Consider the following 25,876-nt stretch of genomic DNA (forward strand, 5'->3'; position numbering starts at 1 on the left):
GAAAAGAAAACACAAACAAACACACCAACGAAAAGCAATAGGACACGGAGAGGGAAAGGGAGCTGATGAAATGAATCCAAAGTTGCAGCAAGCCTATGCCTTTGTACATGAGATCGCTTTGGGCCATGACCAACGGCCCTGAAGGGAGAGAAGCATATGTGCCCCAGTCCCGGCCTGTTTTGGTGCTAGGACCCTGAACGCTAGAAGCGTGGCTAGTGAGAAAGCGTCGAAATCGGAGTGGAGCTCAGTCGAGAGCAAAGTTGAGGCCAGGGTTGATTGTTGTCCGGGGAGGGGTTGTCCTCAGGCAGGGGTCCGGGGTGGGGAGACTTGTCAAAGAGAGAGGGTAGGTGGGCAGAACGTATGTTTCCACAGTAGTGTGCTAGCATCTGAGCGGTGAGCCCACGGAATTCCTCCCTACCCGCCATTGTGTGCTGAACTTGGAAGCCCGGCAGTGAATCTCTAGCGGGCAAGGCTGGAAGGCCAAATGCCCCCGAATCCTTCGCATGCAGAGCCCTTTGGTCCAGGGCCAGATCGGAAGTGGGTGCGAGACTTCGTCAAGGGGAATTCCCCGAGAAAAGTGTCAGTGGTGGTTGGATGTCGGGAGTGGGAGTGAGCCCGCCCCCGGACGCCTCAGCCAATGAGGAGCTTGCGCGTGCGGGGGTGGGGCTGTGGGAGAGCCATCCAAGGAGCGAGGGGACGGGGCCCAGGCCCTTTTTGGGAGACGGACCGTCTGAGGGAGGGCGGCGGCGTCGTGCAGCTGCAGGTAGGAGATGGAAACCCTCGCGGGCCTTGTTTGCAGAGAGCCGGGGGCTGGTTCTGCGCACGGGGGAGGTGCGAGTCCGTCTCCCTTCAACGCCTTAGCCGGAGGGCCAGGTGGTCGGCCCAGCGCCGCTGGGGCGAATGCCCTTCGGGGACCCTCTGTCCCTGAGGGGCCGTCGCCGGCGGTTGGGTGCCCTCCGCGGGGTGACTTGGCTCCTGGGTCAGCAGGGCTGGCGCCCGGCCAGAAAGTCGCCCTGAGTTGGAGGGGGCCGTGGGGGGTGGGGGCTGGGCTTCAGAATCTGGGGAACACCTGCTACGTGAATGCAGTGCTGCAGTGTCTGAGCCACACGCCGCCCCTGGCCAGCTGGATGGTGTCCCAGCAGCACGCCTCCCTCTGTCCGGCCCGCACCTCCTGCACGCTCTGTGCCATGCGAGCTCACGTGAGCCGAGCCCTCCTTCACCCGGGAGAGGTGATCCGGCCCCGCAAGGACCTGCTGGCGGCCTTCCACAGACACCAGCAGGAAGATGCCCACGAGTTTCTGATGTTCACTCTGAATGCCATGCAGCAAGGCTGCTTGAGCGCATGCCAGCCGTCGGGCCAGCCCTCCGAGGACACCACCCTCATCCGTCAGATCTTCGGGGGGACTTGGAGGTCTCAGATCCAGTGTCTCCACTGCCTCGGGGTTTCGGACACCTTCGAGCCTTATCTGGACATCGGCCTGGACATCACGGTGGCTCAGAGCGTGGAGCAAGCTCTGACAGAGCTGGTGAAGCCCGAGAGGCTGGACGCTGACCATGCCTATGACTGTGGCGTCTGTCTCCGGAAGGCGCCCGCCACCAAGAGGTTGACTTTGCACAGCACCCCCCAGGTCCTGGTGCTGGTGCTGAAGCGGTTCACACAGGCGAGCGGGGCCCAAAGCGCTCAGGAAGTGCGCTATGCCCAGTGCCTCGACGTGCAGCCCTACACGTCAGCGCGGAAGGCAGGGCCACCGGGCTACGTGCTCTATGCCGTGCCGGTGCACTCCGGGTGGAGTGCTGAGCGAGGACACTACTTCTGTTACGTCCGAGCGGGCAACGGCCAGTGGTATAAGATGGACGATGCCAAGGTGAGCGCCTGTGACGAGACGGCTGCCCTGAGCCAGAGTGCCTACGTCCTCTTCTACGCCCGGGAGGGGGCGTTGGGAGGGGGCGCTGGGGGAGGGCCAGCGGCCCCCCTCGGGGCTGACCCCTCAGAGCCCGCGGGGCCTGCAGGAGACGCCAGCGGCAGAGCTCCTGGGTCGGAGGGGTCCCCGGGGGACACAGAGGTCGAAGGAGTCAGCTTAGAGCAGTGGAGACGCCTCCAAGAGCTCAAGCGGGCGAAGCCTGCCTTCGACCTCCGCAAGGTCCAGTCTGCCCTGCCTGCCGGCGCAGTCGTGATTCACCAGTCCACCCGCGGAGGAGGGAGAAACGGCAAGCTGCCCGCACAGGAGCACGAGCGGCTCGACCGTCGCAGCACGGACACCCCGCCTCCGGGGCCGACGAACGTCGGCAACGGCCCTTGTGCCAGCGGGAGGGCCAGAGCGACCAAGAGGAAGAACAGGAAGGCGCGGCCGTGTCTGGGGCTGTGGCGGTAGGTCGGCTGGGCTGTGACGCACATGCGTGCAGACGCCCACGCCCCCTCGCGGCACGCCCTGTGTGACGCACCAAGAGTTCCTCTGGGCGGTGTCCGTGAGGCAGCCTCCTGGGAAAAGTCGGGGCCTGGAGTGGGCCCGGGGCCTCGGGGTTCACTTGGAACGGGTTCGTGCCCGAGCGCCTGAGCTCTGGAGGGCTGGCTCTGCTGGGAAGTTACTGGAGAGGATGGGGTGCGTGACCGGGCCTGAGCACGGCCCGAGGGCCTCCCGCTTCTGCGCGGGTGGGAGGGTCCTCCCTGGATGGGGCGTGTGCGGGTTTGCCTTTCTTCCCCCTTCTCCATTCACGGGCCGCACCGCTGGCTTCTGCTGAGGGACGCGGGTTGGAGACGCCTGACGCAAGGCTCATGGCCAGCCGAGCAAGGAGACGAGCTCCTGAGCCCTTCGGGGGGCAGGCAGGAGCGGGTGCAGGACCATGAATCGTCTCCTTCCGGCCGGTCAGACGCTCGAAAATGCCCCAAACTTCGAGCAGGGGCCGGGGAGAAGGCGGGCAGCCAGGCTTTCTGGGTGGATGTCCTTGGGAGGCCGAGTGCTCCTTGGGAAAGGGTCCGGCAGGAAGGAGGCGGGGATCCGTTCGTCACCTGCAGGACGCTCGTCCGCAAAGATGGCTGGGGCTCCATTTCCGGTGCAAGGAGTATGCTGGGGAACCTCCGAGTGCCGAACGGGAGAAGCGAGCCACAAGGCCACGAGCACCACCTGCGGCACCACCAGCACCACCAGCACCACCACGAAGGCCAAGGGGAGGAAGGCAAGCCAACGAGTGCCCCAACGAAACGTCTCCCCCATCATCGCACCGGTTCCTAAGGGGAGAAAGGTCACGCAACGTTCCTTTCTGAAAGCAAAGGTCCTCCCCGCGCTGAGGAAAGAGCCAAGCCTCCCCTAGATTGTGAGAGCAAGACAACTGGACATCCGACTCTGCCCACCCTCCCTGTCAGTCAGCCGTCTCGTCCAGCTTGGCCCCGGACAAACGCCGCTGGACGCGATGAGATGCGGCCGGCCTCCAAAGTGTCTGGGGCGGCGGGGAAGCTGTCCTCGCCTAGCTGCTTTCTCGACTGCCTCGTGATCCCGCAACCTGGTGGGGGTGGGGGTGCGCCCGAGCACCCCTGTCGATCACCTCTCGCGGTTTCTTTCTTTCTCTTGGTTGTTGGCTTCAAACCCAAAACCCTCCATCAAACGGTGGGCCGGGAAGGTGCGACGTAGCTTCTCAGACCTAGAGGGACCACAGTGGCTCCTGACCCGGCTAGTCGGCTGGGAAAGGAACAGACAACCTTCCGTGGGCTGTTTCCCCCCGCACGGTTACCGACACCGCACCATGCTCTCCACAAGTAGAGAGCAAACCGAAAGATGGGCAGTATCTTCCCCCAAGAACACGAACACACATGCCCTGGACGAGGAAGTGGAGCCACGCACAGCCCGACCTCATCATCACCACGCATCTTCTTCCGCCCCATCGCCTAAACGGACTTACTGCTTGCCCCATCCACACACTCTGAAGGAGAAGAAGAAGAAAGAGGAGAAGGGGAAGGAGAAGAAGAAAAAGAAGACTGGTGACTGGAGCGGCGTGGCCGAGGGAACGGGAAGGTCGCCTCAGGTCGGGGGAAATTCGCGCAAAAGAAGCATACTGGCTGATCTCGCTTCTCTGTGCCATGGGAAGCAGGCAAAAGGACAGCAAGGGTGTGAGCACGTGGATCATAAAGCACAGAGCGGGAGGGTCCTGGGATGGGGTGGGGCTGCGGGAGGTGGGAGGGGCGCAATAGGCTAAGGAAGAAAGCGGGGTCAGGGCCGGTCTTTCCTGGTAAGGATCAACGGCATCAACACTTCAGCTATGGTAAACCCCTGGGCGGTGGAACCCCCATAGTCCTGGAAGGCAAGCATAATATCCAGGACGGGAGAGCAAACAAACACACATGTCACACATCAAGAAGGAAACCAACAGTCGTCCTCGTCCGGGAGTGAAATCTGTTTTTACCTTGAGTTATAGTGCGTTTGGAGCCCCTGAACTGGAAAGACGACTCTAGAGGTCAATTAGAGTATTGAAAATAGACAAAGAGAATGAAAAGGACCAAAATAATGATAATAATGATACTAATAATTATAATAATAAGAGTAATAAAATGAGCACAAACTCCAAAAAAACAAACGGAAAAAAAAAAAAAAAACGCCAAAAACCACTAAAAAAAAAAACCCCTAGAAAAATCGGCAGAAGAAAAACGAAAAGAAAACACAAACAAACACACCAACGAAAAGCAATAGGACACGGAGAGGGAAAGGGAGCTGATGAAATGAATCCAAAGTTGCAGCAAGCCTATGCCTTTGTACATGAGATCGCTTTGGGCCATGACCAACGGCCCTGAAGGGAGAGAAGCATATGTGCCCCAGTCCCGGCCTGTTTTGGTGCTAGGACCCTGAACGCTAGAAGCGTGGCTAGTGAGAAAGCGTCGAAATCGGAGTGGAGCTCAGTCGAGAGCAAAGTTGAGGCCAGGGTTGATTGTTGTCCGGGGAGGGGTTGTCCTCAGGCAGGGGTCCGGGGTGGGGAGACTTGTCAAAGAGAGAGGGTAGGTGGGCAGAACGTATGTTTCCACAGTAGTGTGCTAGCATCTGAGCGGTGAGCCCACGGAATGCCTCCCTACCCGCCATTGTGTGCTGAACTTGGAAGCCCGGCAGTGAATCTCTAGCGGGCAAGGCTGGAAGGCCAAATGCCCCCGAATCCTTCGCATGCAGAGCCCTTTGGTCCAGGGCCAGATCGGAAGTGGGTGCGAGACTTCGTCAAGGGGAATTCCCCGAGAAAAGTGTCAGTGGTGGTTGGATGTCGGGAGTGGGAGTGAGCCCGCCCCCGGACGCCTCAGCCAATGAGGAGCTTGCGCGTGCGGGGGTGGGGCTGTGGGAGAGCCATCCAAGGAGCGAGGGGACGGGGCCCAGGCCCTTTTTGGGAGACGGACCGTCTGAGGGAGGGCGGCGGCGTCGTGCAGCTGCAGGTAGGAGATGGAAACCCTCGCGGGCCTTGTTTGCAGAGAGCCGGGGGCTGGTTCTGCGCACGGGGGAGGTGCGAGTCCGTCTCCCTTCAACGCCTTAGCCGGAGGGCCAGGTGGTCGGCCCAGCGCCGCTGGGGCGAATGCCCTTCGGGGACCCTCTGTCCCTGAGGGGCCGTCGCCGGCGGTTGGGTGCCCTCCGCGGGGTGACTTGGCTCCTGGGTCAGCAGGGCTGGCGCCCGGCCAGAAAGTCGCCCTGAGTTGGAGGGGGCCGTGGGGGGTGGGGGCTGGGCTTCAGAATCTGGGGAACACCTGCTACGTGAATGCAGTGCTGCAGTGTCTGAGCCACACGCCGCCCCTGGCCAGCTGGATGGTGTCCCAGCAGCACGCCTCCCTCTGTCCGGCCCGCACCTCCTGCACGCTCTGTGCCATGCGAGCTCACGTGAGCCGAGCCCTCCTTCACCCGGGAGAGGTGATCCGGCCCCGCAAGGACCTGCTGGCGGCCTTCCACAGACACCAGCAGGAAGATGCCCACGAGTTTCTGATGTTCACTCGGAATGCCATGCAGCAAGGCTGCTTGAGCGCATGCCAGCCGTCGGGCCAGCCCTCCGAGGACACCACCCTCATCCGTCAGATCTTCGGGGGGACTTGGAGGTCTCAGATCCAGTGTCTCCACTGCCTCGGGGTTTCGGACACCTTCGAGCCTTATCTGGACATCGGCCTGGACATCACGGTGGCTCAGAGCGTGGGGCAAGCTCTGACAGAGCTGGTGAAGCCCGAGAGGCTGGACGCTGACCATGCCTATGACTGTGGCGTCTGCTCCGGAAGGCGCCCGCCACCAAGAGGTTGACTTTGCACAGCACCCCCCAGGTCCTGGTGCTGGTGCTGAAGCGGTTCACACAGGCGAGCGGGGCCCAAAGCGCTCAGGAAGTGCGCTATGCCCAGTGCCTCGACGTGCAGCCCTACACGTCAGCGCGGAAGGCAGGGCCACCGGGCTACGTGCTCTATGCCGTGCCGGTGCACTCCGGGTGGAGTGCTGAGCGAGGACACTACTTCTGTTACGTCCGAGCGGGCAACGGCCAGTGGTATAAGATGGACGATGCCAAGGTGAGCGCCTGTGACGAGACGGCTGCCCTGAGCCAGAGTGCCTACGTCCTCTTCTACGCCCGGGAGGGGGCGTTGGGAGGGGGCGCTGGGGGAGGGCCAGCGGCCCCCCTCGGGGCTGACCCCTCAGAGCCCGCGGGGCCTGCAGGAGACGCCAGCGGCAGAGCTCCTGGGTCGGAGGGGTCCCCGGGGGACACAGAGGTCGAAGGAATCAGCTTAGAGCAGTGGAGACGCCTCCAAGAGCTCAAGCGGGCGAAGCCTGCCTTCGACCTCCGCAAGGTCCAGTCTGCCCTGCCTGCCGGCGCAGTCGTGATTCACCAGTCCACCCGCGGAGGAGGGAGAAACGGCAAGCTGCCCGCACAGGAGCACGAGCGGCTCGACCGTCGCAGCACGGACACCCCGCCTCCGGGGCCGACGAACGTCGGCAACGGCCCTTGTGCCAGCGGCAGGGCCAGAGCGACCAAGAGGAAGAACAGGAAGGCGCGGCCGTGTCTGGGGCTGTGGCGGTAGGTCGGCTGGGCTGTGACGCACATGCGTGCAGACGCCCACGCCCCCTCGCGGCACGCCCTGTGTGACGCACCAAGAGTTCCTCTGGGCGGTGTCCGTGAGGCAGCCTCCTGGGAAAAGTCGGGGCCTGGAGTGGGCCCGGGGCCTCGGGGTTCACTTGGAACGGGTTCGTGCCCGAGCGCCTGAGCTCTGGAGGGCTGGCTCTGCTGGGAAGTTACTGGAGAGGATGGGGTGCGTGACCGGGCCTGAGCACGGCCCGAGGGCCTCCCGCTTCTGCGCGGGTGGGAGGGTCCTCCCTGGATGGGGCGTGTGCGGGTTTGCCTTTCTTCCCCCTTCTCCATTCACGGGCCGCACCGCTGGCTTCTGCTGAGGGACGCGGGCTGGAGACGCCTGACGCAAGGCTCACGGCCAGCCGAGCAAGGAGACGAGCTCCTGAGCCCTTCGGGGGGCAGGCAGGAGCGGGTGCAGGACCATGAATCGTCTCCTTCCGGCCGGTCAGACGCTCGAAAATGCCCCAAACTTCGAGCAGGGGCCGGGGAGAAGGCGGGCAGCCAGGCTTTCTGGGTGGATGTCCTTGGGAGGCCGAGTGCTCCTTGGGAAAGGGTCCGGCAGGAAGGAGGCGGGGATCCGTTCGTCACCTGCAGGACGCTCGTCCGCAAAGATGGCTGGGGCTCCATTTCCGGTGCAAGGAGTATGCTGGGGAACCTCCGAGTGCCGAACGGGAGAAGCGAGCCACAAGGCCACGAGCACCACCTGCGGCACCACCAGCACCACCAGCACCACCACGAAGGCCAAGGGGAGGAAGGCAAGCCAACGAGTGCCCCAACGAAACGTCTCCCCCATCATCGCACCGGTTCCTAAGGGGAGAAAGGTCACGCAACGTTCCTTTCTGAAAGCAAAGGTCCTCCCCGCGCTGAGGAAAGAGCCAAGCCTCCCCTAGATTGTGAGAGCAAGACAACTGGACATCCGACTCTGCCCACCCTCCCTGTCAGTCAGCCGTCTCGTCCAGCTTGGCCCCGGACAAACGCCGCTGGACGCGATGAGATGCGGCCGGCCTCCAAAGTGTCTGGGGCGGCGGGGAAGCTGTCCTCGCCTAGCTGCTTTCTCGACTGCCTCGTGATCCCGCAACCTGGTGGGGGTGGGGGTGCGCCCGAGCACCCCTGTCGATCACCTCTCGCGGTTTCTTTCTTTCTCTTGGTTGTTGGCTTCAAACCCAAAACCCTCCATCAAACGGTGGGCCGGGAAGGTGCGACGTAGCTTCTCAGACCTAGAGGGACCACAGTGGCTCCTGACCCGGCTAGTCGGCTGGGAAAGGAACAGACAACCTTCCGTGGGCTGTTTCCCCCCGCACGGTTACCGACACCGCACCATGCTCTCCACAAGTAGAGAGCAAACCGAAAGATGGGCAGTATCTTCCCCCAAGAACACGAACACACATGCCCTGGACGAGGAAGTGGAGCCACGCACAGCCCGACCTCATCATCACCACGCATCTTCTTCCGCCCCATCGCCTAAACGGACTTACTGCTTGCCCCATCCACACACTCTGAAGGAGAAGAAGAAGAAAGAGGAGAAGGGGAAGGAGAAGAAGAAAAAGAAGACTGGTGACTGGAGCGGCGTGGCCGAGGGAACGGGAAGGTCGCCTCAGGTCGGGGGAAATTCGCGCAAAAGAAGCATACTGGCTGATCTCGCTTCTCTGTGCCATGGGAAGCAGGCAAAAGGACAGCAAGGGTGTGAGCACGTGGATCATAAAGCACAGAGCGGGAGGGTCCTGGGATGGGGTGGGGCTGCGGGAGGTGGGAGGGGCGCAATAGGCTAAGGAAGAAAGCGGGGTCAGGGCCGGTCTTTCCTGGTAAGGATCAACGGCATCAACACTTCAGCTATGGTAAACCCCTGGGCGGTGGAACCCCCATAGTCCTGGAAGGCAAGCATAATATCCAGGACGGGAGAGCAAACAAACACACATGTCACACATCAAGAAGGAAACCAACAGTCGTCCTCGTCCGGGAGTGAAATCTGTTTTTACCTTGAGTTATAGTGCGTTTGGAGCCCCTGAACTGGAAAGACGACTCTAGAGGTCAATTAGAGTATTGAAAATAGACAAAGAGAATGAAAAGGACCAAAATAATGATAATAATGATACTAATAATTATAATAATAAGAGTAATAAAATGAGCACAAACTCCAAAAAAACAAACGGAAAAAAAAAAAAAAAAAAACGCCAAAAACCACTAAAAAAAAAAACCCCTAGAAAAATCGGCAGAAGAAAAACGAAAAGAAAACACAAACAAACACACCAACGAAAAGCAATAGGACACGGAGAGGGAAAGGGAGCTGATGAAATGAATCCAAAGTTGCAGCAAGCCTATGCCTTTGTACATGAGATCGCTTTGGGCCATGACCAACGGCCCTGAAGGGAGAGAAGCATATGTGCCCCAGTCCCGGCCTGTTTTGGTGCTAGGACCCTGAACGCTAGAAGCGTGGCTAGTGAGAAAGCGTCGAAATCGGAGTGGAGCTCAGTCGAGAGCAAAGTTGAGGCCAGGGTTGATTGTTGTCCGGGGAGGGGTTGTCCTCAGGCAGGGGTCCGGGGTGGGGAGACTTGTCAAAGAGAGAGGGTAGGTGGGCAGAACGTATGTTTCCACAGTAGTGTGCTAGCATCTGAGCGGTGAGCCCACGGAATGCCTCCCTACCCGCCATTGTGTGCTGAACTTGGAAGCCCGGCAGTGAATCTCTAGCGGGCAAGGCTGGAAGGCCAAATGCCCCCAAATCCTTCGCATGCAGAGCCCTTTGGTCCAGGGCCAGATCGGAAGTGGGTGCGAGACTTCGTCAAGGGGAATTCCCCGAGAAAAGTGTCAGTGGTGGTTGGATGTCGGGAGTGGGAGTGAGCCCGCCCCCGGACGCCTCAGCCAATGAGGAGCTTGCGCGTGCGGGGGTGGGGCTGTGGGAGAGCCATCCAAGGAGCGAGGGGACGGGGCCCAGGCCCTTTTTGGGAGACGGACCGTCTGAGGGAGGGCGGCGGCGTCGTGCAGCTGCAGGTAGGAGATGGAAACCCTCGCGGGCCTTGTTTGCAGAGAGCCGGGGGCTGGTTCTGCGCACGGGGGAGGTGCGAGTCCGTCTCCCTTCAACGCCTTAGCCGGAGGGCCAGGTGGTCGGCCCAGCGCCGCTGGGGCGAATGCCCTTCGGGGACCCTCTGTCCCTGAGGGGCCGTCGCCGGCGGTTGGGTGCCCTCCGCGGGGTGACTTGGCTCCTGGGTCAGCAGGGCTGGCGCCCGGCCAGAAAGTCGCCCTGAGTTGGAGGGGGCCGTGGGGGGTGGGGGCTGGGCTTCAGAATCTGGGGAACACCTGCTACGTGAATGCAGTGCTGCAGTGTCTGAGCCACACGCCGCCCCTGGCCAGCTGGATGGTGTCCCAGCAGCACGCCTCCCTCTGTCCGGCCCGCACCTCCTGCACGCTCTGTGCCATGCGAGCTCACGTGAGCCGAGCCCTCCTTCACCCGGGAGAGGTGATCCGGCCCCGCAAGGACCTGCTGGCGGCCTTCCACAGACACCAGCAGGAAGATGCCCACGAGTTTCTGATGTTCACTCGGAATGCCATGCAGCAAGGCTGCTTGAGCGCATGCCAGCCGTCGGGCCAGCCCTCCGAGGACACCACCCTCATCCGTCAGATCTTCGGGGGGACTTGGAGGTCTCAGATCCAGTGTCTCCACTGCCTCGGGGTTTCGGACACCTTCGAGCCTTATCTGGACATCGGCCTGGACATCACGGTGGCTCAGAGCGTGGGGCAAGCTCTGACAGAGCTGGTGAAGCCCGAGAGGCTGGACGCTGACCATGCCTATGACTGTGGCGTCTGTCTCCGGAAGGCACCCGCCACCAAGAGGTTGACTTTGCACAGCACCCCCCAGGTCCTGGTGCTGGTGCTGAAGCGGTTCACACAGGCGAGCGGGGCCCAAAGCGCTCAGGAAGTGCGCTATGCCCAGTGCCTCGACGTGCAGCCCTACACGTCAGCGCGGAAGGCAGGGCCACCGGGCTACGTGCTCTATGCCGTGCCGGTGCACTCCGGGTGGAGTGCTGAGCGAGGACACTACTTCTGTTACGTCCGAGCGGGCAACGGCCAGTGGTATAAGATGGACGATGCCAAGGTGAGCGCCTGTGACGAGACGGCTGCCCTGAGCCAGAGTGCCTACGTCCTCTTCTACGCCCGGGAGGGGGCGTTGGGAGGGGGCGCTGGGGGAGGGCCAGCGGCCCCCCTCGGGGCTGACCCCTCAGAGCCCGCGGGGCCTGCAGGAGACGCCAGCGGCAGAGCTCCTGGGTCGGAGGGGTCCCCGGGGGACACAGAGGTCGAAGGAATCAGCTTAGAGCAGTGGAGACGCCTCCAAGAGCTCAAGCGGGCGAAGCCTGCCTTCGACCTCCGCAAGGTCCAGTCTGCCCTGCCTGCCGGCGCAGTCGTGATTCACCAGTCCACCCGCGGAGGAGGGAGAAACGGCAAGCTGCCCGCACAGGAGCACGAGCGGCTCGACCGTCGCAGCACGGACACCCCGCCTCCGGGGCCGACGAACGTCGGCAACGGCCCTTGTGCCAGCGGCAGGGCCAGAGCGACCAAGAGGAAGAACAGGAAGGCGCGGCCGTGTCTGGGGCTGTGGCGGTAGGTCGGCTGGGCTGTGACGCACATGCGTGCAGACGCCCACGCCCCCTCGCGGCACGCCCTGTGTGACGCACCAAGAGTTCCTCTGGGCGGTGTCCGTGAGGCAGCCTCCTGGGAAAAGTCGGGGCCTGGAGTGGGCCCGGGGCCTCGGGGTTCACTTGGAACGGGTTCGTGCCCGAGCGCCTGAGCTCTGGAGGGCTGGCTCTGCTGGGAAGTTACTGGAGAGGATGGGGTGCGTGACCGGGCCTGAGCACGGCCCGAGGGCCTCCCGCTTCTGCGCGGGTGGGAGGGTCCTCCCTGGATGGGGCGTGTGCGGGTTTGCCTTTCTTCCCCCTTCTCCATTCACGGGCCGCACCGCTGGCTTCTGCTGAGGGACGCGGGCTGGAGACGCCTGACGCAAGGCTCACGGCCAGCCGAGCAAGGAGACGAGCTCCTGAGCCCTTCGGGGGGCAGGCAGGAGCGGGTGCAGGACCATGAATCGTCTCCTTCCGGCCGGTCAGACGCTCGAAAATGCCCCAAACTTCGAGCAGGGGCCGGGGAGAAGGCGGGCAGCCAGGCTTTCTGGGTGGATGTCCTTGGGAGGCCGAGTGCTCCTTGGGAAAGGGTCCGGCAGGAAGGAGGCGGGGATCCGTTCGTCACCTGCAGGACGCTCGTCCGCAAAGATGGCTGGGGCTCCATTTCCGGTGCAAGGAGTATGCTGGGGAACCTCCGAGTGCCGAACGGGAGAAGCGAGCCACAAGGCCACGAGCACCACCTGCGGCACCACCAGCACCACCAGCACCACCACGAAGGCCAAGGGGAGGAAGGCAAGCCAACGAGTGCCCCAACGAAACGTCTCCCCCGTCATCGCACCGGTTCCTAAGGGGAGAAAGGTCACGCAACGTTCCTTTCTGAAAGCAAAGGTCCTCCCCGCACTGAGGAAAGAGCCAAGCCTCCCCTAGATTGTGAGAGCAAGACAACTGGACATCCGACTCTGCCCACCCTCCCTGTCAGTCAGCCGTCTCGTCCAGCTTGGCCCCGGACAAACGCCGCTGGACGCGATGAGATGCGGCCGGCCTCCAAAGTGTCTGGGGCGGCGGGGAAGCTGTCCTCGCCTAGCTGCTTTCTCGACTGCCTCGTGATCCCGCAACCTGGTGGGGGTGGGGGTGCGCCCGAGCACCCCTGTCGATCACCTCTCGCGGTTTCTTTCTTTCTCTTGGTTGTTGGCTTCAAACCCAAAACCCTCCATCAAACGGTGGGCCGGGAAGGTGCGACGTAGCTTCTCAGACCTAGAGGGACCACAGTGGCTCCTGACCCGGCTAGTCGGCTGGGAAAGGAACAGACAACCTTCCGTGGGCTGTTTCCCCCCGCACGGTTACCGACACCGCACCATGCTCTCCACAAGTAGAGAGCAAACCGAAAGATGGGCAGTATCTTCCCCCAAGAACACGAACACACATGCCCTGGACGAGGAAGTGGAGCCACGCACAGCCCGACCTCATCATCACCACGCATCTTCTTCCGCCCCATCGCCTAAACGGACTTACTGCTTGCCCCATCCACACACTCTGAAGGAGAAGAAGAAGAAAGAGGAGAAGGGGAAGGAGAAGAAGAAAAAGAAGACTGGTGACTGGAGCGGCGTGGCCGAGGGAACGGGAAGGTCGCCTCAGGTCGGGGGAAATTCGCGCAAAAGAAGCATACTGGCTGATCTCGCTTCTCTGTGCCATGGGAAGCAGGCAAAAGGACAGCAAGGGTGTGAGCACGTGGATCATAAAGCACAGAGCGGGAGGGTCCTGGGATGGGGTGGGGCTGCGGGAGGTGGGAGGGGCGCAATAGGCTAAGGAAGAAAGCGGGGTCAGGGCCGGTCTTTCCTGGTAAGGATCAACGGCATCAACACTTCAGCTATGGTAAACCCCTGGGCGGTGGAACCCCCATAGTCCTGGAAGGCAAGCATAATATCCAGGACGGGAGAGCAAACAAACACACATGTCACACATCAAGAAGGAAACCAACAGTCGTCCTCGTCCGGGAGTGAAATCTGTTTTTACCTTGAGTTATAGTGCGTTTGGAGCCCCTGAACTGGAAAGACGACTCTAGAGGTCAATTAGAGTATTGAAAATAGACAAAGAGAATGAAAAGGACCAAAATAATGATAATAATGATACTAATAATTATAATAATAAGAGTAATAAAATGAGCACAAACTCCAAAAAAACAAACGGAAAAAAAAAAAAAAAAAAAACGCCAAAAACCACTAAAAAAAAAAACCCCTAGAAAAATCGGCAGAAGAAAAACGAAAAGAAAACACAAACAAACACACCAACGAAAAGCAATAGGACACGGAGAGGGAAAGGGAGCTGATGAAATGAATCCAAAGTTGCAGCAAGCCTATGCCTTTGTACATGAGATCGCTTTGGGCCATGACCAACGGCCCTGAAGGGAGAGAAGCATATGTGCCCCAGTCCCGGCCTGTTTTGGTGCTAGGACCCTGAACGCTAGAAGCGTGGCTAGTGAGAAAGCGTCGAAATCGGAGTGGAGCTCAGTCGAGAGCAAAGTTGAGGCCAGGGTTGATTGTTGTCCGGGGAGGGGTTGTCCTCAGGCAGGGGTCCGGGGTGGGGAGACTTGTCAAAGAGAGAGGGTAGGTGGGCAGAACGTATGTTTCCACAGTAGTGTGCTAGCATCTGAGCGGTGAGCCCACGGAATGCCTCCCTACCCGCCATTGTGTGCTGAACTTGGAAGCCCGGCAGTGAATCTCTAGCGGGCAAGGCTGGAAGGCCAAATGCCCCCGAATCCTTCGCATGCAGAGCCCTTTGGTCCAGGGCCAGATCGGAAGTGGGTGCGAGACTTCGTCAAGGGGAATTCCCCGAGAAAAGTGTCAGTGGTGGTTGGATGTCGGGAGTGGGAGTGAGCCCGCCCCCGGACGCCTCAGCCAATGAGGAGCTTGCGCGTGCGGGGGTGGGGCTGTGGGAGAGCCATCCAAGGAGCGAGGGGACGGGGCCCAGGCCCTTTTTGGGAGACGGACCGTCTGAGGGAGGGCGGCGGCGTCGTGCAGCTGCAGGTAGGAGATGGAAACCCTCGCGGGCCTTGTTTGCAGAGAGCCGGGGGCTGGTTCTGCGCACGGGGGAGGTGCGAGTCCGTCTCCCTTCAACGCCTTAGCCGGAGGGCCAGGTGGTCGGCCCAGCGCCGCTGGGGCGAATGCCCTTCGGGGACCCTCTGTCCCTGAGGGGCCGTCGCCGGCGGTTGGGTGCCCTCCGCGGGGTGACTTGGCTCCTGGGTCAGCAGGGCTGGCGCCCGGCCAGAAAGTCGCCCTGAGTTGGAGGGGGCCGTGGGGGGTGGGGGCTGGGCTTCAGAATCTGGGGAACACCTGCTACGTGAATGCAGTGCTGCAGTGTCTGAGCCACACGCCGCCCCTGGCCAGCTGGATGGTGTCCCAGCAGCACGCCTCCCTCTGTCCGGCCCGCACCTCCTGCACGCTCTGTGCCATGCGAGCTCACGTGAGCCGAGCCCTCCTTCACCCGGGAGAGGTGATCCGGCCCCGCAAGGACCTGCTGGCGGCCTTCCACAGACACCAGCAGGAAGATGCCCACGAGTTTCTGATGTTCACTCGGAATGCCATGCAGCAAGGCTGCTTGAGCGCATGCCAGCCGTCGGGCCAGCCCTCCGAGGACACCACCCTCATCCGTCAGATCTTCAGGGGGACTTGGAGGTCTCAGATCCAGTGTCTCCACTGCCTCGGGGTTTCGGACACCTTCGAGCCTTATCTGGACATCGGCCTGGACATCACGGTGGCTCAGAGCGTGGGGCAAGCTCTGACAGAGCTGGTGAAGCCCGAGAGGCTGGACGCTGACCATGCCTATGACTGTGGCGTCTGTCTCCGGAAGGCGCCCGCCACCAAGAGGTTGACTTTGCACAGCACCCCCCAGGTCCTGGTGCTGGTGCTGAAGCGGTTCACACAGGCGAGCGGGGCCCAAAGCGCTCAGGAAGTGCGCTATGCCCAGTGCCTCGACGTGCAGCCCTACACGTCAGCGCGGAAGGCAGGGCCACCGGGCTACGTGCTCTATGCCGTGCCGGTGCACTCCGGGTGGAGTGCTGAGCGAGGACACTACTTCTGTTACGTCCGAGCGGGCAACGGCCAGTGGTATAAGATGGACGATGCCAAGGTGAGCGCCTGTGACGAGACGGCTGCCCTGAGCCAGAGTGCCTACGTCCTCTTCTACGCCCGGGAGGGGGCGTTGGGAGGGGGCGCTGGGGGAGGGCCAGCGGCCCCCCTCGGGGCTGACCCCTCAGAGCCCGCGGGGCCTGCAGGAGACGCCAGCGGCAGAGCTCCTGGGTCGGAGGGGTCCCCGGGGGACACAGAGGTCGAAGGAATCAGCTTAGAGCAGTGGAGACGCCTCCAAGAGCTCAAGCGGGCGAAGCCTGCCTTCGACCTCCGCAAGGTCCAGTCTGCCCTGCCTGCCGGCGCAGTCGTGATTCACCAGTCCACCCGCGGAGGAGGGAGAAACGGCAAGCTGCCCGCACAGGAGCACGAGCGGCTCGACCGTCGCAGCACGGACACCCCGCCTCCGGGGCCGACGAACGTCGGCAACGGCCCTTGTGCCAGCGGCAGGGCCAGAGCGACCAAGAGGAAGAACAGGAAGGCGCGGCCGTGTCTGGGGCTGTGGCGGTAGGTCGGCTGGGCTGTGACGCACATGCGTGCAGACGCCCACGCCCCCTCGCGGCACGCCCTGTGTGACGCACCAAGAGTTCCTCTGGGCGGTGTCCGTGAGGCAGCCTCCTGGGAAAAGTCGGGGCCTGGAGTGGGCCCGGGGCCTCGGGGTTCACTTGGAACGGGTTCGTGCCCGAGCGCCTGAGCTCTGGAGGGCTGGCTCTGCTGGGAAGTTACTGGAGAGGATGGGGTGCGTGACCGGGCCTGAGCACGGCCCGAGGGCCTCCCGCTTCTGCGCGGGTGGGAGGGTCCTCCCTGGATGGGGCGTGTGCGGGTTTGCCTTTCTTCCCCCTTCTCCATTCATGGGCCGCACCGCTGGCTTCTGCTGAGGGACGCGGGCTGGAGACGCCTGACGCAAGGCTCACGGCCAGCCGAGCAAGGAGACGAGCTCCTGAGCCCTTCGGGGGGCAGGCAGGAGCGGGTGCAGGACCATGAATCGTCTCCTTCCGGCCGGTCAGACGCTCGAAAATGCCCCAAACTTCGAGCAGGGGCCGGGGAGAAGGCGGGCAGCCAGGCTTTCTGGGTGGATGTCCTTGGGAGGCCGAGTGCTCCTTGGGAAAGGGTCCGGCAGGAAGGAGGCGGGGATCCGTTCGTCACCTGCAGGACGCTCGTCCGCAAAGATGGCTGGGGCTCCATTTCCGGTGCAAGGAGTATGCTGGGGAACCTCCGAGTGCCGAACGGGAGAAGCGAGCCACAAGGCCACGAGCACCACCTGCGGCACCACCAGCACCACCAGCACCACCACGAAGGCCAAGGGGAGGAAGGCAAGCCAACGAGTGCCCCAACGAAACGTCTCCCCCGTCATCGCACCGGTTCCTAAGGGGAGAAAGGTCACGCAACGTTCCTTTCTGAAAGCAAAGTTCCTCCCCGCGCTGAGGAAAGAGCCAAGCCTCCCCTAGATTGTGAGAGCAAGACAACTGGACATCCGACTCTGCCCACCCTCCCTGTCAGTCAGCCGTCTCGTCCAGCTTGGCCCCGGACAAACGCCGCTGGACGCGATGAGATGCGGCCGGCCTCCAAAGTGTCTGGGGCGGCGGGGAAGCTGTCCTCGCCTAGCTGCTTTCTCGACTGCCTCGTGATCCCGCAACCTGGTGGGGGTGGGGGTGCGCCCGAGCACCCCTGTCGATCACCTCTCGCGGTTTCTTTCTTTCTCTTGGTTGTTGGCTTCAAACCCAAAACCCTCCATCAAACGGTGGGCCGGGAAGGTGCGACGTAGCTTCTCAGACCTAGAGGGACCACAGTGGCTCCTGACCCGGCTAGTCGGCTGGGAAAGGAACAGACAACCTTCCGTGGGCTGTTTCCCCCCGCACGGTTACCGACACCGCACCATGCTCTCCACAAGTAGAGAGCAAACCGAAAGATGGGCAGTATCTTCCCCCAAGAACACGAACACACATGCCCTGGACGAGGAAGTGGAGCCACGCACAGCCCGACCTCATCATCACCACGCATCTTCTTCCGCCCCATCGCCTAAACGGACTTACTGCTTGCCCCATCCACACACTCTGAAGGAGAAGAAGAAGAAAGAGGAGAAGGGGAAGGAGAAGAAGAAAAAGAAGACTGGTGACTGGAGCGGCGTGGCCGAGGGAACGGGAAGGTCGCCTCAGGTCGGGGGAAATTCGCGCAAAAGAAGCATACTGGCTGATCTCGCTTCTCTGTGCCATGGGAAGCAGGCAAAAGGACAGCAAGGGTGTGAGCACGTGGATCATAAAGCACAGAGCGGGAGGGTCCTGGGATGGGGTGGGGCTGCGGGAGGTGGGAGGGGCGCAATAGGCTAAGGAAGAAAGCGGGGTCAGGGCCGGTCTTTCCTGGTAAGGATCAACGGCATCAACACTTCAGCTATGGTAAACCCCTGGGCGGTGGAACCCCCATAGTCCTGGAAGGCAAGCATAATATCCAGGACGGGAGAGCAAACAAACACACATGTCACACATCAAGAAGGAAACCAACAGTCGTCCTCGTCCGGGAGTGAAATCTGTTTTTACCTTGAGTTATAGTGCGTTTGGAGCCCCTGAACTGGAAAGACGACTCTAGAGGTCAATTAGAGTATTGAAAATAGACAAAGAGAATGAAAAGGACCAAAATAATGATAATAATGATACTAATAATTATAATAATAAGAGTAATAAAATGAGCACAAACTCCAAAAAAACAAACGGAAAAAAAAAAAAAAAAAAACGCCAAAAACCACTAAAAAAAAAAACCCCTAGAAAAATCGGCAGAAGAAAAACGAAAAGAAAACACAAACAAACACACCAACGAAAAGCAATAGGACACGGAGAGGGAAAGGGAGCTGATGAAATGAATCCAAAGTTGCAGCAAGCCTATGCCTTTGTACATGAGATCGCTTTGGGCCATGACCAACGGCCCTGAAGGGAGAGAAGCATATGTGCCCCAGTCCCGGCCTGTTTTGGTGCTAGGACCCTGAACGCTAGAAGCGTGGCTAGTGAGAAAGCGTCGAAATCGGAGTGGAGCTCAGTCGAGAGCAAAGTTGAGGCCAGGGTTGATTGTTGTCCGGGGAGGGGTTGTCCTCAGGCAGGGGTCCGGGGTGGGGAGACTTGTCAAAGAGAGAGGGTAGGTGGGCAGAACGTATGTTTCCACAGTAGTGTGCTAGCATCTGAGCGGTGAGCCCACGGAATGCCTCCCTACCCGCCATTGTGTGCTGAACTTGGAAGCCCGGCAGTGAATCTCTAGCGGGCAAGGCTGGAAGGCCAAATGCCCCCGAATCCTTCGCATGCAGAGCCCTTTGGTCCAGGGCCAGATCGGAAGTGGGTGCGAGACTTCGTCAAGGGGAATTCCCCGAGAAAAGTGTCAGTGGTGGTTGGATGTCGGGAGTGGGAGTGAGCCCGCCCCCGGACGCCTCAGCCAATGAGGAGCTTGCGCGTGCGGGGGTGGGGCTGTGGGAGAGCCATCCAAGGAGCGAGGGGACGGGGCCCAGGCCCTTTTTGGGAGACGGACCGTCTGAGGGAGGGCGGCGGCGTCGTGCAGCTGCAGGTAGGAGATGGAAACCCTCGCGGGCCTTGTTTGCAGAGAGCCGGGGGCTGGTTCTGCGCACGGGGGAGGTGCGAGTCCGTCTCCCTTCAACGCCTTAGCCGGAGGGCCAGGTGGTCGGCCCAGCGCCGCTGGGGCGAATGCCCTTCGGGGACCCTCTGTCCCTGAGGGGCCGTCGCCGGCGGTTGGGTGCCCTCCGCGGGGTGACTTGGCTCCTGGGTCAGCAGGGCTGGCGCCCGGCCAGAAAGTCGCCCTGAGTTGGAGGGGGCCGTGGGGGGTGGGGGCTGGGCTTCAGAATCTGGGGAACACCTGCTACGTGAATGCAGTGCTGCAGTGTCTGAGCCACACGCCGCCCCTGGCCAGCTGGATGGTGTCCCAGCAGCACGCCTCCCTCTGTCCGGCCCGCACCTCCTGCACGCTCTGTGCCATGCGAGCTCACGTGAGCCGAGCCCTCCTTCACCCGGGAGAGGTGATCCGGCCCCGCAAGGACCTGCTGGCGGCCTTCCACAGACACCAGCAGGAAGATGCCCACGAGTTTCTGATGTTCACTCGGAATGCCATGCAGCAAGGCTGCTTGAGCGCATGCCAGCCGTCGGGCCAGCCCTCCGAGGACACCACCCTCATCCGTCAGATCTTCGGGGGGACTTGGAGGTCTCAGATCCAGTGTCTCCACTGCCTCGGGGTTTCGGACACCTTCGAGCCTTATCTGGACATCGGCCTGGACATCACGGTGGCTCAGAGCGTGGGGCAAGCTCTGACAGAGCTGGTGAAGCCCGAGAGGCTGGACGCTGACCATGCCTATGACTGTGGCGTCTGTCTCCGGAAGGCGCCCGCCACCAAGAGGTTGACTTTGCACAGCACCCCCCAGGTCCTGGTGCTGGTGCTGAAGCGGTTCACACAGGCGAGCGGGGCCCAAAGCGCTCAGGAAGTGCGCTATGCCCAGTGCCTCGACGTGCAGCCCTACACGTCAGCGCGGAAGGCAGGGCCACCGGGCTACGTGCTCTATGCCGTGCCGGTGCACTCCGGGTGGAGTGCTGAGCGAGGACACTACTTCTGTTACGTCCGAGCGGGCAACGGCCAGTGGTATAAGATGGACGATGCCAAGGTGAGCGCCTGTGACGAGACGGCTGCCCTGAGCCAGAGTGCCTACGTCCTCTTCTACGCCCGGGAGGGGGCGTTGGGAGGGGGCGCTGGGGGAGGGCCAGCGGCCCCCCTCGGGGCTGACCCCTCAGAGCCCGCGGGGCCTGCAGGAGACGCCAGCGGCAGAGCTCCTGGGTCGGAGGGGTCCCCGGGGGACACAGAGGTCGAAGGAATCAGCTTAGAGCAGTGGAGACGCCTCCAAGAGCTCAAGCGGGCGAAGCCTGCCTTCGACCTCCGCAAGGTCCAGTCTGCCCTGCCTGCCGGCGCAGTCGTGATTCACCAGTCCACCCGCGGAGGAGGGAGAAACGGCAAGCTGCCCGCACAGGAGCACGAGCGGCTCGACCGTCGCAGCACGGACACCCCGCCTCCGGGGCCGACGAACGTCGGCAACGGCCCTTGTGCCAGCGGGAGGGCCAGAGCGACCAAGAGGAAGAACAGGAAGGCGCGGCCGTGTCTGGGGCTGTGGCGGTAGGTCGGCTGGGCTGTGACGCACATGCGTGCAGACGCCCACGCCCCCTCGCGGCACGCCCTGTGTGACGCACCAAGAGTTCCTCTGGGCGGTGTCCGTGAGGCAGCCTCCTGGGAAAAGTCGGGGCCTGGAGTGGGCCCGGGGCCTCGGGGTTCACTTGGAACGGGTTCGTGCCCGAGCGCCTGAGCTCTGGAGGGCTGGCTCTGCTGGGAAGTTACTGGAGAGGATGGGGTGCGTGACCGGGCCTGAGCACGGCCCGAGGGCCTCCCGCTTCTGCGCGGGTGGGAGGGTCCTCCCTGGATGGGGCGTGTGCGGGTTTGCCTTTCTTCCCCCTTCTCCATTCACGGGCCGCACCGCTGGCTTCTGCTGAGGGACGCGGGCTGGAGACGCCTGACGCAAGGCTCACGGCCAGCCGAGCAAGGAGACGAGCTCCTGAGCCCTTCGGGGGGCAGGCAGGAGCGGGTGCAGGACCATGAATCGTCTCCTTCCGGCCGGTCAGACGCTCGAAAATGCCCCAAACTTCGAGCAGGGGCCGGGGAGAAGGCGGGCAGCCAGGCTTTCTGGGTGGATGTCCTTGGGAGGCCGAGTGCTCCTTGGGAAAGGGTCCGGCAGGAAGGAGGCGGGGATCCGTTCGTCACCTGCAGGACGCTCGTCCGCAAAGATGGCTGGGGCTCCATTTCCGGTGCAAGGAGTATGCTGGGGAACCTCCGAGTGCCGAACGGGAGAAGCGAGCCACAAGGCCACGAGCACCACCTGCGGCACCACCAGCACCACCAGCACCACCACGAAGGCCAAGGGGAGGAAGGCAAGCCAACGAGTGCCCCAACGAAACGTCTCCCCCGTCATCGCACCGGTTCCTAAGGGGAGAAAGGTCACGCAACGTTCCTTTCTGAAAGCAAAGGTCCTCCCCGCGCGGAGGAAAGAGCCAAGCCTCCCCTAGATTGTGAGAGCAAGACAACTGGACATCCGACTCTGCCCACCCTCCCTGTCAGTCAGCCGTCTCGTCCAGCTTGGCCCCGGACAAACGCCGCTGGACGCGATGAGATGCGGCCGGCCTCCAAAGTGTCTGGGGCGGCGGGGAAGCTGTCCTCGCCTAGCTGCTTTCTCGACTGCCTCGTGATCCCGCAACCTGGTGGGGGTGGGGGTGCGCCCGAGCACCCCTGTCGATCACCTCTCGCGGTTTCTTTCTTTCTCTTGGTTGTTGGCTTCAAACCCAAAACCCTCCATCAAACGGTGGGCCGGGAAGGTGCGACGTAGCTTCTCAGACCTAGAGGGACCACAGTGGCTCCTGACCCGGCTAGTCGGCTGGGAAAGGAACAGACAACCTTCCGTGGGCTGTTTCCCCCCGCACAGTTACCGACACCGCACCATGCTCTCCACAAGTAGAGAGCAAACCGAAAGATGGGCAGTATCTTCCCCCAAGAACACGAACACACATGCCCTGGACGAGGAAGTGGGGCCACGCACAGCCCGACCTCATCATCACCACGCATCTTCTTCCGCCCCATCGCCTAAACGGACTTACTGCTTGCCCCATCCACACACTCTGAAGGAGAAGAAGAAGAAAGAGGAGAAGGGGAAGGAGAAGAAGAAAAAGAAGACTGGTGACTGGAGCGGCGTGGCCGAGGGAACGGGAAGGTCGCCTCAGGTCGGGGGAAATTCACGCAAAAGAAGCATACTGGCTGATCTCGCTTCTCTGTGCCATGGGAAGCAGGCAAAAGGACAGCAAGGGTGTGAGCACGTGGATCATAAAGCACAGAGCGGGAGGGTCCTGGGATGGGGTGGGGCTGCGGGAGGTGGGAGGGGCGCAATAGGCTAAGGAAGAAAGCGGGGTCAGGGCCGGTCTTTCCTGGTAAGGATCAACGGCATCAACGCTTCAGCTATGGTAAACCCCTGGGCGGTGGAACCCCCATAGTCCTGGAAGGCAAGCATAATATCCAGGACGGGAGAGCAAACAAACACACATGTCACACATCAAGAAGGAAACCAACAGTCGTCCTCGTCCGGGAGTGAAATCTGTTTTTACCTTGAGTTATAGTGCGTTTGGAGCCCCTGAACTGGAAAGACGACTCTAGAGGTCAATTAGAGTATTGAAAATAGAAAAAGAGAATGAAAAGGACCAAAATAATGATAATAATGATACTAATAATTATAATAATAAGAGTAATAAAATGAGCACAAACGGAAAAAAAACAAACAAACGGAAAAAAAAAAAATGCCAAAAACCACTAAAAAAAAAAACCCCTAGAAAAATCGGCAGAAGAAAAACGAAAAGAAAACACAAACAAACACACCAACGAAAAGCAATAGGACACGGAGAGGGAAAGGGAGCTGATGAAATGAATCCAAAGTTGCAGCAAGCCTATGCCTTTGTACATGAGATCGCTTTGGGCCATGACCAACGGCCCTGAAGGGAGAGAAGCATATGTGCCCCAGTCCCGGCCTGTTTTGGTGCTAGGACCCTGAACGCTAGAAGCGTGGCTAGTGAGAAAGCGTCGAAATCGGAGTGGAGCTCAGTCGAGAGCAAAGCTGAGGCCAGGGTTGATTGTTGTCCGGGGAGGGGTTGTCCTCAGGCAGGGGTCCGGGGTGGGGAGACTTGTCAAAGAGAGAGGGTAGGTGGGCAGAACGTATGTTTCCACAGTAGTGTGCTAGCATCTGAGCGGTGAGCCCACGGAATTCCTCCCTACCCGCCATTGTGTGCTGAACTTGGAAGCCCGGCAGTGAATCTCTAGCGGGCAAGGCTGGAAGGCCAAATGCCCCCGAATCCTTCGCATGCAGAGCCCTTTGGTCCAGGGCCAGATCGGAAGTGGGTGCGAGACTTCGTCAAGGGGAATTCCCCGAGAAAAGTGTCAGTGGTGGTTGGATGTCGGGAGTGGGAGTGAGCCCGCCCCCGGACGCCTCAGCCAATGAGGAGCTTGCACGTGCGGGGGTGGGGCTGTGGGAGAGCCATCCAAGGAGCGAGGGGACGGGGCCCAGGCCCTTTTTGGGAGACGGACCGTCTGAGGGAGGGCGGCGGCGTCGTGCAGCTGCAGGTAGGAGATGGAAACCCTCGCGGGCCTTGTTTGCAGAGAGCCGGGGGCTGGTTCTGCGCACGGGGGAGGTGCGAGTCCGTCTCCCTTCAACGCCTTAGCCGGAGGGCCAGGTGGTCGGCCCAGCGCCGCTGGGGCGAATGCCCTTCGGGGACCCTCTGTCCCTGAGGGGCCGTCGCCGGCGGTTGGGTGCCCTCCGCGGGGTGACTTGGCTCCTGGGTCAGCAGGGCTGGCGCCCGGCCAGAAAGTCGCCCTGAGTTGGAGGGGGCCGTGGGGGGTGGGGGCTGGGCTTCAGAATCTGGGGAACACCTGCTACGTGAATGCAGTGCTGCAGTGTCTGAGCCACACGCCGCCCCTGGCCAGCTGGATGGTGTCCCAGCAGCACGCCTCCCTCTGTCCGGCCCGCACCTCCTGCACGCTCTGTGCCATGCGAGCTCACGTGAGCCGAGCCCTCCTTCACCCGGGAGAGGTGATCCGGCCCCGCAAGGACCTGCTGGCGGCCTTCCACAGACACCAGCAGGAAGATGCCCACGAGTTTCTGATGTTCACTCGGAATGCCATGCAGCAAGGCTGCTTGAGCGCATGCCAGCCGTCGGGCCAGCCCTCCGAGGACACCACCCTCATCCGTCAGATCTTCGGGGGGACTTGGAGGTCTCAGATCCAGTGTCTCCACTGCCTCGGGGTTTCGGACACCTTCGAGCCTTATCTGGACATCGGCCTGGACATCACGGTGGCTCAGAGCGTGGAGCAAGCTCTGACAGAGCTGGTGAAGCCCGAGAGGCTGGACGCTGACCATGCCTATGACTGTGGCGTCTGTCTCCGGAAGGCGCCCGCCACCAAGAGGTTGACTTTGCACAGCACCCCCCAGGTCCTGGTGCTGGTGCTGAAGCGGTTCACACAGGCGAGCGGGGCCCAAAGGGCTCAGGAAGTGCGCTATGCCCAGTGCCTCGACGTGCAGCCCTACACGTCAGCGCGGAAGGCAGGGCCACCGGGCTACGTGCTCTATGCCGTGCCGGTGCACTCCGGGTGGAGTGCTGAGCGAGGACACTACTTCTGTTACGTCCGAGCGGGCAACGGCCAGTGGTATAAGATGGACGATGCCAAGGTGAGCGCCTGTGACGAGACGGCTGCCCTGAGCCAGAGTGCCTACGTCCTCTTCTACGCCCGGGAGGGGGCGTTGGGAGGGGGCGCTGGGGGAGGGCCAGCGGCCCCCCTCGGGGCTGACCCCTCAGAGCCCGCGGGGCCTGCAGGAGACGCCAGCGGCAGAGCTCCTGGGTCGGAGGGGTCCCCGGGGGACACAGAGGTCGAAGGAGTCAGCTTAGAGCAGTGGAGACGCCTCCAAGAGCTCAAGCGGGCGAAGCCTGCCTTCGACCTCCGCAAGGTCCAGTCTGCCCTGCCTGCCGGCGCAGTCGTGATTCACCAGTCCACCCGCGGAGGAGGGAGAAACGGCAAGCTGCCCGCACAGGAGCACGAGCGGCTCGACCGTCGCAGCACGGACACCCCGCCTCCGGGGCCGACGAACGTCGGCAACGGCCCTTGTGCCAGCGGGAGGGCCAGAGCGACCAAGAGGAAGAACAGGAAGGCGCGGCCGTGTCTGGGGCTGTGGCGGTAGGTCGGCTGGGCTGTGACGCACATGCGTGCAGACGCCCACGCCCCCTCGCGGCACGCCCTGTGTGACGCACCAAGAGTTCCTCTGGGCGGTGTCCGTGAGGCAGCCTCCTGGGAAAAGTCGGGGCCTGGAGTGGGCCCGGGGCCTCGGGGTTCACTTGGAACGGGTTCGTGCCCGAGCGCCTGAGCTCTGGAGGGCTGGCTCTGCTGGGAAGTTACTGGAGAGGATGGGGTGCGTGACCGGGCCTGAGCACGGCCCGAGGGCCTCCCGCTTCTGCGCGGGTGGGAGGGTCCTCCCTGGATGGGGCG

This window comes from Giraffa tippelskirchi, chromosome 11 (assembly GCF_054371585.1).
Source record: "Giraffa tippelskirchi isolate mGirTip1 chromosome 11, T2T-mGirTip1v1.2.pri, whole genome shotgun sequence".
NCBI lineage: Eukaryota > Metazoa > Chordata > Mammalia > Artiodactyla > Giraffidae > Giraffa > Giraffa tippelskirchi.